This window comes from Pristiophorus japonicus, chromosome 12, assembly GCF_044704955.1.
Source record: "Pristiophorus japonicus isolate sPriJap1 chromosome 12, sPriJap1.hap1, whole genome shotgun sequence".
Lineage (NCBI taxonomy): Eukaryota > Metazoa > Chordata > Chondrichthyes > Pristiophoridae > Pristiophorus > Pristiophorus japonicus.
In genome coordinates this window covers 88,385,644-88,398,118 of record NC_091988.1, presented here as the reverse complement: position 1 = coordinate 88,398,118, position 12,475 = coordinate 88,385,644, and positions in this window count along the sequence as shown.

The following is a 12,475-nucleotide window of genomic DNA, read 5'->3' as shown; positions in this document are numbered from 1 at the left end:
ACAGTGCCGGGACCTCTGCACATGCGCGCTACAGTCGGCACGCAAGTGCAGTAGCTCCAGGCGCCGAACTGTGTGGGAGGGGCCCGAAGCACGCAGCCCCTAGCCCTGGCCCAATGGCCTCACTGGGGCTCCTCCCACGGCCAGCTCCTGCTCCCCGCCCGACCAGACCCGACACTCGCTCCCCCCCCCCCGCCCCGACCCGAGACCCACTCCCCCCCCCCCCCCCCGACCAGACACCCGCTCCCCCCGACCCGAGACCCGAGACCCGCTTCCCCCCCCCGACCCGAGACCCGCTCCCCCCCCCGACCCGAGACCTGCTCTTCCCCCCCCGACCCGACCCGACACCCGCTCCCCCCCCGCCGCCCCGACCCGACCCGAGACCCGACACCCCCCGACCCAACCCGACCCGACCCGACCCGAGACCCGCTCTCCCCCCCCCCAACGACTGACCCGACCCGCGCTCCTGTTCCCCGACCCGAGCCCCCCCCGCTCTCTCTCTCTCTCTCCCTCCCTCTCCCCCTCTCTCTCCCTCCCCCCTCTCTCTCCCTCCCCCCTCTCTCTCCCCCCTCTCTCTCTCCCCCCCCTCTCTCTCTCTCCCCCCCTCTCTCTCCCCCCCCTCTCTCTCTCTTCCTCCCCACCTCTCTCTCTCTTCCCCCCCCTCTCTCTCCCCCCCTCCCTCTCTCCCCCCCTCTTTCTCTCCCCCCCTTCTCTCTCTCCCCCTCCCCCCCTCTCTCTCTCTCCCCCTCCCCCCTCTCTCTCTCTCCCCCTCTCTCTCTCTCTCTCCCCCTCCCCCCCCCTCTCTCTCTCCTCCCCCTCTCCCTCTCTCTCTCTCCTCCCCCTCTCTCTCTCTCTCTCTCTCTCTCCCCCTCCCGCTCAGCGGCACGAACGGCTGCAGAATTCTCCCTGGCTGAAGCACTTTCACACAGGTAGGAAGATGGTTTATTTAATCTTTTCTTGGCTTATAAATGTTTATTCAGGTTGGATTTATTTGTATAATATTTGTAGAAGTATAAATAAGGATTTATTGTCGAATTTAATGAGTTCCCTCCCCCCCACCTCGTTCTGGACGCCTAATTTGTAACCTGCGCCTGATTTTTTAATGTGTAGAACAGGTTTTTTCAGTTCTACAAAAATCTTCACTGGCTCCATTCTACTTTAGTTTGGAGTACATTTTCACTGTGGAAACTTTCAAATCAGGCGTCAGTGGCCGGACACGCCCCCTTTTGAAGAAAAAATTCTGTTCTAAACTAGAACTGTTCTACCTGACTAGAACTGCAGAAAAAAAAATGTGGAGAATTGCGATTTCTAAAATAGTCCGTTCTCCACCAGTTGCTCCTAAAAATCAGGCGCGAATCACGTGGAAACTTGGGCCCTTAGTATCATCCGCAAACTTGGCGATACTACATTTAATCCCCTCGTCTAAATCATTAATGTACAATGTAAACAGTGGGGCCCCAGCACAGAACCTTGCGATACCCGATGTTGTGGAAGTCCAGAACCAGGGGTCACAGTCTAAGGATAAGGGGTAAGCCATATAGGACCAAGATGAGGAGAAACTTTTTCACCCAGAGAGTGGTGAACCTGTGAAATTCTCTACCACAGAAAGTTGTTGAGTCCAGTTCGTTGGATATATTGAAAAGGAAGTTAGATGTGGCCCTTAGGGCTAAAGGGATCAGGGGGTATGGAGAGAAGGCAGTAGTGGGGTACTGACGTTGCATGATCAGCCATGATCGTATTGAATGCTGGTGCAGGCTCGAAGGGCCAAATGGCCTGCTCCTGCACCTATTTTCTATGTTTGTATCATCAGGGTTGGCTTCAAGTTCTGCAAAATATAACAGAACAGACAAATGGTTAGCAACAGAGGAGGGAGCAGAGTGGGTGGTATGTGTTGGCTCACGCAGCGCAGGCAGCAGGCTTATTTAAAGGACCATGATGAATGATAGCATATTGCATCAACTGAAGCGTAGCTGATGGAGACATCCCCATGAACCGAAGCATGGCTAGCTCGCGCAGTACTTAACCTTTAACAAAGCTAGACTGTGGAATTTGCAGGACTTACCCTCTCCTCGATTGTGGGCCCACTTGTGCAGTGGTGGTTGCTTTTCTTCAGGCAGGATCCATCAAAGCAGCGACTCTCTCTTCCAAGGGTGTCAGTGGCTGCAGATTTGCCTGGTCTCCTCCTGTTCAAGTTCTTTCTCGTTTGTTGTGTGCCACCTTCCTCTGCAAAGATGAAAATATAACCTTTCTAGAGAGGGTGTCTTTCTGCTGGGTGGGACATATACAGATGGTCACATTTACAATTGCAATTCCAGTGAATAAATGAAAATATTACTTACACTAACTACTTGACCAAAGTCCTGACACTTCTTTTTGCACTGGCCTCCAGACCTCGGGATGGTCGCCATTGCACAATAATCTTCTGCAAGTTGGTTCCAGCGTTTCTTCATTTCTTTTGGTGGAATTTTTTTTGGGACCTCTGCTGGTATCATCTGGCCTCAATTACTGTAACCAGTGCCTCCACTTCATCCTGTAAGAAATTCTTGGTCCTTGCACCGTGTTACATTTTGTATTGCAACTCCGATTTTTCCAATGAGAATTAAAGTTCTCACACACAATTGTCTCTTTAAAAATGGCCGAATGCAGACCGGGAGCTGTACTGGGCATGTGTGCACATAGGAATCACGTCAAAAACGTCATTTTTTCCCCCGCGCATGCGCAGAAGAGGCAGCATCGTTTTTGTGGCGCAGACATTAGTCTCTACCCCCCGAGGCTATGGGACAGGCTGCGCAGCAGCAATTTCAGAAAATAGAACGGGGAAACTTGCTACTTTTTTTTGGAGTCGTTGGGGCCAAGAAAAACAGGCGTAACTCTGGCAATATGCCAAAAAATGGCATTGGGAAAATTGAGTCCTATGCCTTTACTTATACTGATTTCTTTAAGTTCCTCATTCTCTCTTGACATTTGGTTCCCCATAATTTCCAGAATATTTTTTTGTCTCTACTGTGAAGACAGAGACAAAGTATTTGTTTAATGTCTCCGCTGTTTCGTTATTGCCCGTTATAATTTCTCCTGTCTCTGCCTCGAATGGGCCACATTTACTTTCATTAATCTCTTCCTATTTACATACCTATAGAAATGTTTATGTCTGTTTTTATGTCTCTTTCTAATTTATTCTCATATTCTTTTTTCTCTTACCATATCAATTTCTTGGTCCTCCTTTGTTGAATTCTAAAATCCTCCCAATCCTCAGGCTTACTACTATTTTTGCAACATTATAAGCCTCTTCCTTTGATCTAATAACCTCTCTTGTTAGCCACGGTTGGACCGCTTTTCCTGTGGGTTTTTTATGCCTTAAAAGAATGTGTATTTGTTGTAAATTATGTATTAATTATTTAAATGCTAGCCATTGCTTGTCTACTGACATACCTTTTAATGTAGTTTCCCAATCTACCTGAGCCAACTCCCCCCTCATACCTACGTAATTTGCTTTGTTTAGATTAAGATCCTAGTTTCGGTTTAACCAAATCAGTTTCAAATTCAATATAAAATTCTATCATATTATGGTCACTCTTCCCTAAAGGCGCCTTTATTACAAGGTCATTAGTTAACTCTTTCTCATTGCACAATACTAGATCTAAAAGAGCCTGTTCCCTAGTTGGTTTCTCAACATACTGATCTATAAAACTATCTTGTGTACATTCCATGAATTTGTCCTCCACACTATTACTGCACATTTGGTTTGCCCAGTCTATATGTAAATGAAAGTCCCCCATGATTACTGTATTACCCCTGTGCCTCTAATTTCCTGATTTATACTCTGCCCTACATTACAGCTACTGTTTGGGGGGCCTATAAACAACTCCCACCAATGTTTTCTGTCCCTTGCTGTTCTTGGCTCCACCCAAACTGATTCTACTTCTTGATTTTCAGAGCTAAGATCCTTTCTCTCTACTGTCTTTATCACATCCTTTATTATCAGGGCTACCCCTCCTCCTTTTCCATTTTGCTGATCTCTTCTAAAATTTAAGTATCCTGGAATATTTAGTTCCCTATCGTGGTCACCTTACAACCACGTCTCCATAATGGCTATTAGAACAAACCGATTAAGTTTCTATCTGCGCTATTAATTCATCTATTTTGTTGCGAATGCTTCGTGCATTCAGATATAGTGCATTTAGCTTTGACTTTTTTCTATTTTTCCCTGATGTTACCTTAGTCACTGATGCCCTATTACCTTTGTTACACTCTGTCCCTTCCTTACCCACTCTGCTTATTTTTATCTAAAACTCTACTCTGCCCTAGAGCCTTGACATTTTACTTGCTGCTTTTAAATGTACACATTCCTGAATCCTCCCACCCCCCTTCATGAGTTTAAAGTCCTGTCTACTGTCCTAGTTATTCGATTCCCTAGGACACTGGTTCTTGTCTGGTTTAAGCATAGCCCATCCCATTGGAACAGCTCCCTCTTTCCCCAGTAGTGGTGCCGGTGCCCCATGAACTGAAACACCCTCCCTCCCACACCACTCTTTGAGCCATGCATTTAAACCTCTAATCTGTTGGTCCCTATGCCAATTTCTGTATGGCTCAGGTAACAATCCAGAGATTATTACCTTTGAGGTTCTGCTTTTTAATTTCAACCCTAGCTCCTCAAACTCCCTAGTTCTACCTATTTTGTTGGTTCCTAAATGGACCGCAACAATTGGATCCTTCTCCTCTCACTCCAAGTTCCTCTCCAGCCGCAAGGAGATATCCTTAATCCTGGTACCGGGCAGGCAACACAGACTTTGGTATTCCATGTCACGGCTGCAGAGAACAGTACTTATCCCCCTGACTATACTGTCACCTACCACTACCACATTCCATTTTACACCCCCCACTTCAATTTGCCCATCCTCCCCTGCAGTCCTTATTCTCATCTATACAGGCAGCAAGTACCTTGTGACTTGGACAAGGTCAAGGGCTGAGGCTCCTCCATCACTATATGCTGGGTCTCCATATCTTCCTGACTCACAGTCACACCCTCCTATCCCTGACCATTGACAAACTCTAAAGTACTGTTTAATCTAAGGGGTGTGACTGCCTCCTGGAACAAGGTGCCCAGGTAACTCTCCCCTCCCGGATGCATCGCAATGTCTGCAGCTCAGACTCCAGCTCAACAACTCTGAGCCGAAGTTCCTCGAGCTGCAGGCACTGACCGCAGATGTGATCCCTCGGGACCTCATTGGTCTCCACCAACTCGCACATTACAACACACCACCTGCACTGCCATCTCTATCTAACCTTATTTTATTTATATAATTATTGAGCTAGTTTAAGTTATTAATTTAATAAACTGATAGCAGTTATTATTGTCCCAGCTTTTAATGTAACCCAGTTCACTAACTTGGAGAGGGTACAAACAGCTGTGCTCCTCACCGGCCAATCACCCGCCTGCTGCCCTGTGAGTCAGTCCTTGGTTTTTGATTCCACTGCCCGGCTGCTCCCGGCGAGTTTATTTCATTAAAATTCAATTGAAATTAGGTAGACAGCTGTTAAAGAAAAAGCAAATGATTTTCTGTTTGCTCACCAGGTTTACTCCGACTCCCCACCCACCCGCCCCTTCAACCACCGTCTGCCCACCTGTGACAGAGACGGTAGGCCCCGCATTGGTCTCATCACCTGAGAACTCATATTTAGTGTGGAAGCAAGTCATCCTCGACTCCGAGTGACTGCCTAAGATGTAGAGACTCGAACTCCGAGCTCCTCCTTCCTGCTCTCCGTGACTTCACTTTATCGGATTTTCCCTTTCGTTAGTTTCACCGCCTGCTCCTCTTAAACTGTTTTTTATATTAGTGATCAATTATTCGCAAAATTTATTTATAGTTAAGTTAAAAATACAAAATGAACTCTAAAAAGAGTGTATAAAGCGGATTAAATACTGAGCTCTATTTCCTCTGGACTCGCCGCCAGTATGACATCATTTTGGGATTTTTGTCTCATGGTTTGTTGCTCTGGAACTCCTCTCTGCTCGCGCTTTTTAAACTTCGAGCAACCAAAGGAAAAAGGTTTTGTTGCTGGGAAGGAGGCAGTCCAATACAGTAAGGTGCCCACGGATTCTGTCATAAGGGAAAACAAAAGCTGCCAAGGTATAATCTGCTACATAGTAAGAAACTGGGTTCCTGCTCCTCTCCCCACACATAGACATCTCCCCATATGGTGCTGCCGTGTTGATACAATGCTTCTACCTGCGAGAAACCATCAGCGACAGGTCGGTGCCATAAAAGGAGAGGCGAGCGGCGGTTGCATACCACGGCAAGGTACAGCGCGAGCTGGTGCAGGAGGGCAACGGCAGCGAAGAGTGATGTCAGCAAGGTCCAGGTCGGTGATTGGAGCATGGGCAGATACAGCAGGAGCGGTGAGATCGGGGCAAAGGAGCTGTGAGAGACTGGGAGGCGCGGATTCGGGGCCAGGGGCCCAGGGGCAGCACGGGTCAGCCCACACTGCGATATGTGTGCGCACTAGGTCCCTGCAGCAGAGCAGGTCTCCAGTTGTCTTGGGTAATCCTAGCCACTGCACCAAGACCTAGCTCTGTCAAGCCTGTGTGGTGGCTGGTGTGCAACGGCCACCACACGTTAAAAAAATCCACGCACTGGCATCTTCCACCCTTGAGGATGTAGTTCGGGTTCTTCATTCGAAACACCTGTTTTGGAGTGGAAGCAAGTCATCCTCGTTTCGAGGGACTGCCTATGATGATGATGATAATGACAATGCTTCAAGCACAAATCAGGCTTGGAACTGAAAACTCTGTTCTTAAGACCTAAGCATTTAAGGAAACCAGTTGTAGTTAAAGAGGAGCTTACAGTCCAATATCTGGGTATGCAACAACTTACATTTATGTGGTGCTTTTAACGTAGTAAAACGTCCCAAGGCGCTTCAATGGACTGTAATCAGAAAAAAATTGACATTGAGCCAAAGAAGGAGGCATTAGGATAGGTGACCAAAAACTTGGACAAAGAGGCAGAGAAGTTTAGGGCAGGAATTCCAGAGCTTGGGGCCTAGATGGCTGAAGGCATGGCTGCCAATGGTGAGGTAAAGAATGCACATGAGGCCAGAGTTGGAGGAACACAGAGTTCTCAGAGGGATGTAGGCTGAAGGAGGTTAAAGATGGGGAGAGGTGAGGCCACGGAGGGATTTGAACACCAGCTTGAAAATTTTATAATCGAGGTATGAGCAGGACACAGAAGCTGTAGATCTTAACTGCCCAGTATAACTTTACATGTTAGCTCTTGGCAAGATAGAATGAGCATGTGAAGGGAAGTGAAGGGAAAGTCTTTAAAAAACAATTGCTCCTCATTGTTGCAACATTGGTCACCTTAAACCTTTTGCATCCTATTCAATTCTGGGTCTTGTTAACCTATTAAAATCGAATGCAGTGAACACCATGCTTGAAGGATTGGGTGTGTGCCTGCATTTCATGACACATTTTTCTAACAGATTTGATGGGTAAATTTGTTTAGCTTTATACCAAACTCTTGTACTTCCCATCATACCTGTTAATGATGCAAAGAAGCATATTGCAGATGTGTTTGCAAGCCATAAATGTTATCATTTGTAAGATGAATGTTTTTCCTATGGAGCTTCATTCTGTTACACATTAGCAATAGAGTGAAGATGTATAGCAATAGTTGGAACACCTGTACAATTTCATGGGCTGCGTGATTTAAAGTACAATATCTCTATTTTTATGGGCCTAAATCTGTAACATGAAGCAGTTTTGTTATTCTCAGACTTCATTTCTCTAAATATTTCAGCCTAACAATTTTTCATTTCAAAAACACAATTCTTTACCATGTAATCTATTTATCAATTTCATTGCAGAAAGCAAAAATAACTAGGTTGCAAATCCACAAGAAATTCTACCTTTGCATAATTTTATAGAGCTCTTTATTGTAGTCTCATGGTTGTCATGTTATTAATTCACTATATAAGGACTGGAAGCATCGAACCCCCAAGGATTTATTGGTCATTGGACATTGCATTTAATATTTTTCTCACCATAGAAAGAAAGCTAGAAGCTGTTTGTGGGAGGGGACCAGGTATGGCTCTATGTTGGACTTAGAATGATGGGCAGTGAGTCTGGAATGACAATGGCCAACATAAGGCAGGAGGTGGGCTAATGGAATCCATTATTAGGCAAGGTGACCTCATCAATCAGTGAGTACCTGGATGAGTTACCAGAACAATAGAGGGCCATTAAGCCCAGACTGCCTGGAAGCAAAAACCCATCACTAGACTCAAACACAGGAAGCCTCGAAACAAGGAACTTTATTGGGTAAAAGCAGAAGACACACCCACTGGAAGCCTCGAAACAAACTTTATTCAGCCTGAAAAGGCAAACGAACTTGGGATATAAAAGCATGCCATGTGGACACAGCTCTCTCTCTTGCCTCGTTGCTTCGCTCCTACAAGAATCCAACCCTCCATATTGTGACAGAGAGGAGAAACCAGAAGAGACATCTTTTCATTGGAAAATTCAGCGAGTAAGTCAGTGAACTCGATGAGCATTTCTGCACACACATCTTTTAAGATCACAGCCATGGTGTGAGGGGGTATCGTGCGTTCTCCCAACCATGCATCCCATACGGCAGCAGAAATACGGTGCGCCCGTAGACGGCCAAAGTCAGGGGGCACTGCAAAGTGATTTTGTGGTCCCATTCACAACCCCACAGCTGCAAAATATGATTTCGGGGTGCCCAAGCTTACCAACGAAGGAGACCCATCGGTCCACTTCACGGAGGTGGAACAGGTGGGAGGGTGAAGAGATCGCAAAGCCTCTGTTTAAAGAATGGACACAGTCGAGAATATTTCATGGACTTCATGGGTTTTTTTTCTCTGAGGGTACTTTCCCTGTGATGGGGTTACCACCGGGGATTGTCTCGTCATCGTGGTGGGATATTGGTCTGAGTGTAGAGATTGCCCCCTAGATCTGCATCTGTTCCCATGCATTAGTCATCATACAATTGTTGCTTGTAAGCCATTTGTTGTACACCAGCTGCAGGCGACGGAGCCAGATGCTCCGAATGCAGTGGCAAGGGATGTTAGATCGACTCGGAGAGGTGTAATTGTTGATGATGGTTTCTCCCTGCCAAAACTTGTAATGTGCCAAAGTTCTGTAAGCAAGCGTATTATATTCTGGTTATAGTTTCACACTCTGTATTGCGCGATGTGCGCTATTGTAGTTTTTGTAATGTGTTACCACCTGTCACCGCGGTGATTATTTTTTTTCGGTTACATCTTATGGAGTGGAACCCAAGCCGTTTGAATGTATGAAGAAGCCATTTTCGCTGATGTTTTGACTCTGTAGAAGGGAACTGTGACGCACAGTAAGGGGTACAGTTCTGGGGGGTTAAAATGTAAAATCAGGGGAACAGCTTCACTTGTGGGAGACTTTGGCCTTTGCTCTCTCGTCGAGTGATGCTTTATGTAAAGAAAAAGCATCAAACGGGGGACTGAAGAGATCGCAAAGTCTCTGTTTAAAGAATGGACTCAATCGAGAATATTTTGTGGACTTTATGGTTTTTTTTCTCTGAGGGTACTTTCCCTGTGATGGAGTCACCCTGTGCAGATACGTGAAAAGGCTGGTTTGTTAAAACTCCAGAGACAGCATGGCAGTTGGCTGTGTTAAAGAACTGTCAGTCATCCAGAATGTATGGGTTCGCCCTAGCAAAAGGAAAGGGGTTCAGATATCTCAGGCATGCATAAACTATGGAAAACCACTCTAATATGCAAAGGCACTTCTCACCTCCGTCTCAGAAGAGAAGCAGAACAATGGAGCCACTATCCTGGCCAGACCAAAAGGGGCCAGTTCTTCCCTACACAAAAGGCAAGAGATGTCCCAGACCCAGGGTCATCAGTCAAATACACATGGGTCTGATGGCCCATCACCGACTAAGCACTGGAGTACTTAGAAAGCAAAAGGATTTCAAAGATTGGCAGGAGAGATAAGGGCAGCAGGACTCCTTTAAAGATAGACTCTTTTCCACCATTCTCTAGCGTTCTCCAGCGTTCGAGCATGCCCCCTCTTTCTCTAGCTCCACCAAGACCGACATAACAAGAAGAAGGAGCAGCCGAGCGATGGAGACCAACTGGTGAGCATGGTCATGAGTGTCCCAAGCTGGTAACCAGAGCGCCAGGCGAGCTGTGTGGGGTGTAATGGGCTCAGAGTTTACTTGGAAGTGAAGCTTTTTCAGGCTATTCTGGGGAGGGAGCTTCATGCGACTGGGTAATTCGCTGGTCGGGGGGAGTTAGACTCCACCATAGCAACAAGGAAATGACTGCATGTCACCGGTCCTCAGTGTTGTACTGTATGTTGTTTTAACCTGGATCGTATTCTCCACAGTGACAGTGATTTTGTTTAGTAGTGCATGTTTTAGCCAGTGTATATTAGACCAAATAAATAATTTTTCATCGAAGCATTCCTGTCCGTGACTTATTCCATTTACACTCTGAATAATAATCCCCGGGTACAGAATTCTCGTAATGCGGGGGCAATTCGAATCATCCATCTAGCCATTGGGCTAGGATCAAAACTGCTTACAGGGATTAATGGGTGTAATGAAGCAGAGGTTCACAAGCTGCTATTATTTTCCCTGGTGGAGAAGATGTATCAGGCCCTATCTGCCGAAAGCAAGAGGGGGCAGGGAACCATAGAGGGCTTAAAGGAAGAAATCCTAAGAGCCATGAGTTACACCCAAGGTGGTCCATTCTCCAGGGTAGAGAGGACGCTGCAATTGGCTGGGGAAACACCTCAGGCTTTTGCGGACTGGCTCTGGCCGGTCTATAATAAAGCCTGTCATGGAGTGCTGGACCGAGCGCAGTTGCAGGGAGAGCCAATGAACCATTGGCTCAGAACCCTAGTGTCAAAGACTTTGCCTGGATTTGGATAAAGTTCGAGAACTGGTTTGACCCTGAGAATCTCCAGAACAGGGAGGCCGATGTGCTCCGTCATATGAGTCTGGCATTTAAGGCCGGCATGGAGGAGGAGGTCAAACCAGTTGAAGGGAAGGTTCACAAGTTAAAGGCCAGTGAGGGTAGTAAAATGGAATAGCGCCAGGAAGGAGATAGCTCAGAGAGGGCTGGGACATGTTTCTAAGGGATGGTCCCAGGAGTCAGGTTCATCTCTGACCTACTTGAGCGGTTCGAATCGCTATCACACCCTTAGGTTCTAGACTCGGTTTATTTGGGGGGTGTGATAAAGCGCAAAGGACAACTGGTTTGATGCAAAAGAACTTTTATTTTATTACAGGCAAGAAAATACAATGTCAAACTTATAATCACTCTAATAAAGAACAATACATTACACATTCAAAGGGGGTTACAGTAAAATTACACCTCCCACCTCCCAATACCTAATCCTAGCTAGGTTAGACTCCAGGGCAGGCAGGGACTATGCTTACCAATCCTTTCTGGTCAGTTAGCGGTAATTCGCGATTTCGGGGTTCGTTGAATTCTGTAGGTTCTGCTTGCCATACCCTGAACGTCGGAGAAGACTTCTTACTGCACAATCTTCAGTTGGGTTGAGTCCGCTGATGCGGTAAGGCGCGTTTTAAATCTATGGGGTGAGTACCTGGTTTTCTTCGTTAGAAATAGGTTCAAAGTCTCATTAGGTAATGTTTTCACCTGTTGGTAGTGAGGACTTAGATTGTAGAGTGGAAACTTTCAATTCTTCAGTTTCTTTCTGTTGGAGTTTTGTTTTGAGTTTGGTCGATCGCGGTGGTTTTTCATTGGTATCACGTTGGCTGTGGTCGGTTGCTGCCACGATGGTGATGTTCTTCCTTCCTTCAGGACTTCAGGACTTCGAGGCTGGAGAAATTAGTTTACAACTGTCGCATTGATTTCTCTCCCTTCTTGATGACATGAGCGTAGTATGGTACTAGGCATAGTATGGCATACCCTCTGTTGAAACAGGGGACCAGTTCTACAGTTTGAGTCATCCTAATCTTCGCGCCCAATCAGTCCAGAATTCTTTGTTTAAATTTGGCGGGCTTGACATTTTTTTGTAATATTTTGTCGGGCTCGTTAAAAGTTAATATGTCTTGGGTGGGTTGCCCTTCAAAATCTGTTTCCTGATGGAAAAATTAGCTTGGTAATCGCAATGTCCTTTTGTGCTTGGTTTTTGCATACAGGCTGTAGTGGGCCCTTTGTTCTTATTCATGTTGAAGATGGTTTTTCTCGGTTCAGTTCGATGGCTGGCCATCTCTGAATTATTGTTGCAATGTTAATGTCTGTTGTGGAGAAGGGTTTTTGAGTATCCATTTCTCCAGACAATTTACCTGAATACCAACACCCAGACAATTCCAATACTCAAGTTGGCTTCTTTAGTTCCTTAGACCTGCCCACAGACTTGCATTTGTCTTGTAAAAGTCCAAAATTCGATTAAAGTTCGTAGTTTCTTCCATAAGCACTTTAGGATTTCAAACTTTCCTGTTGATAATCC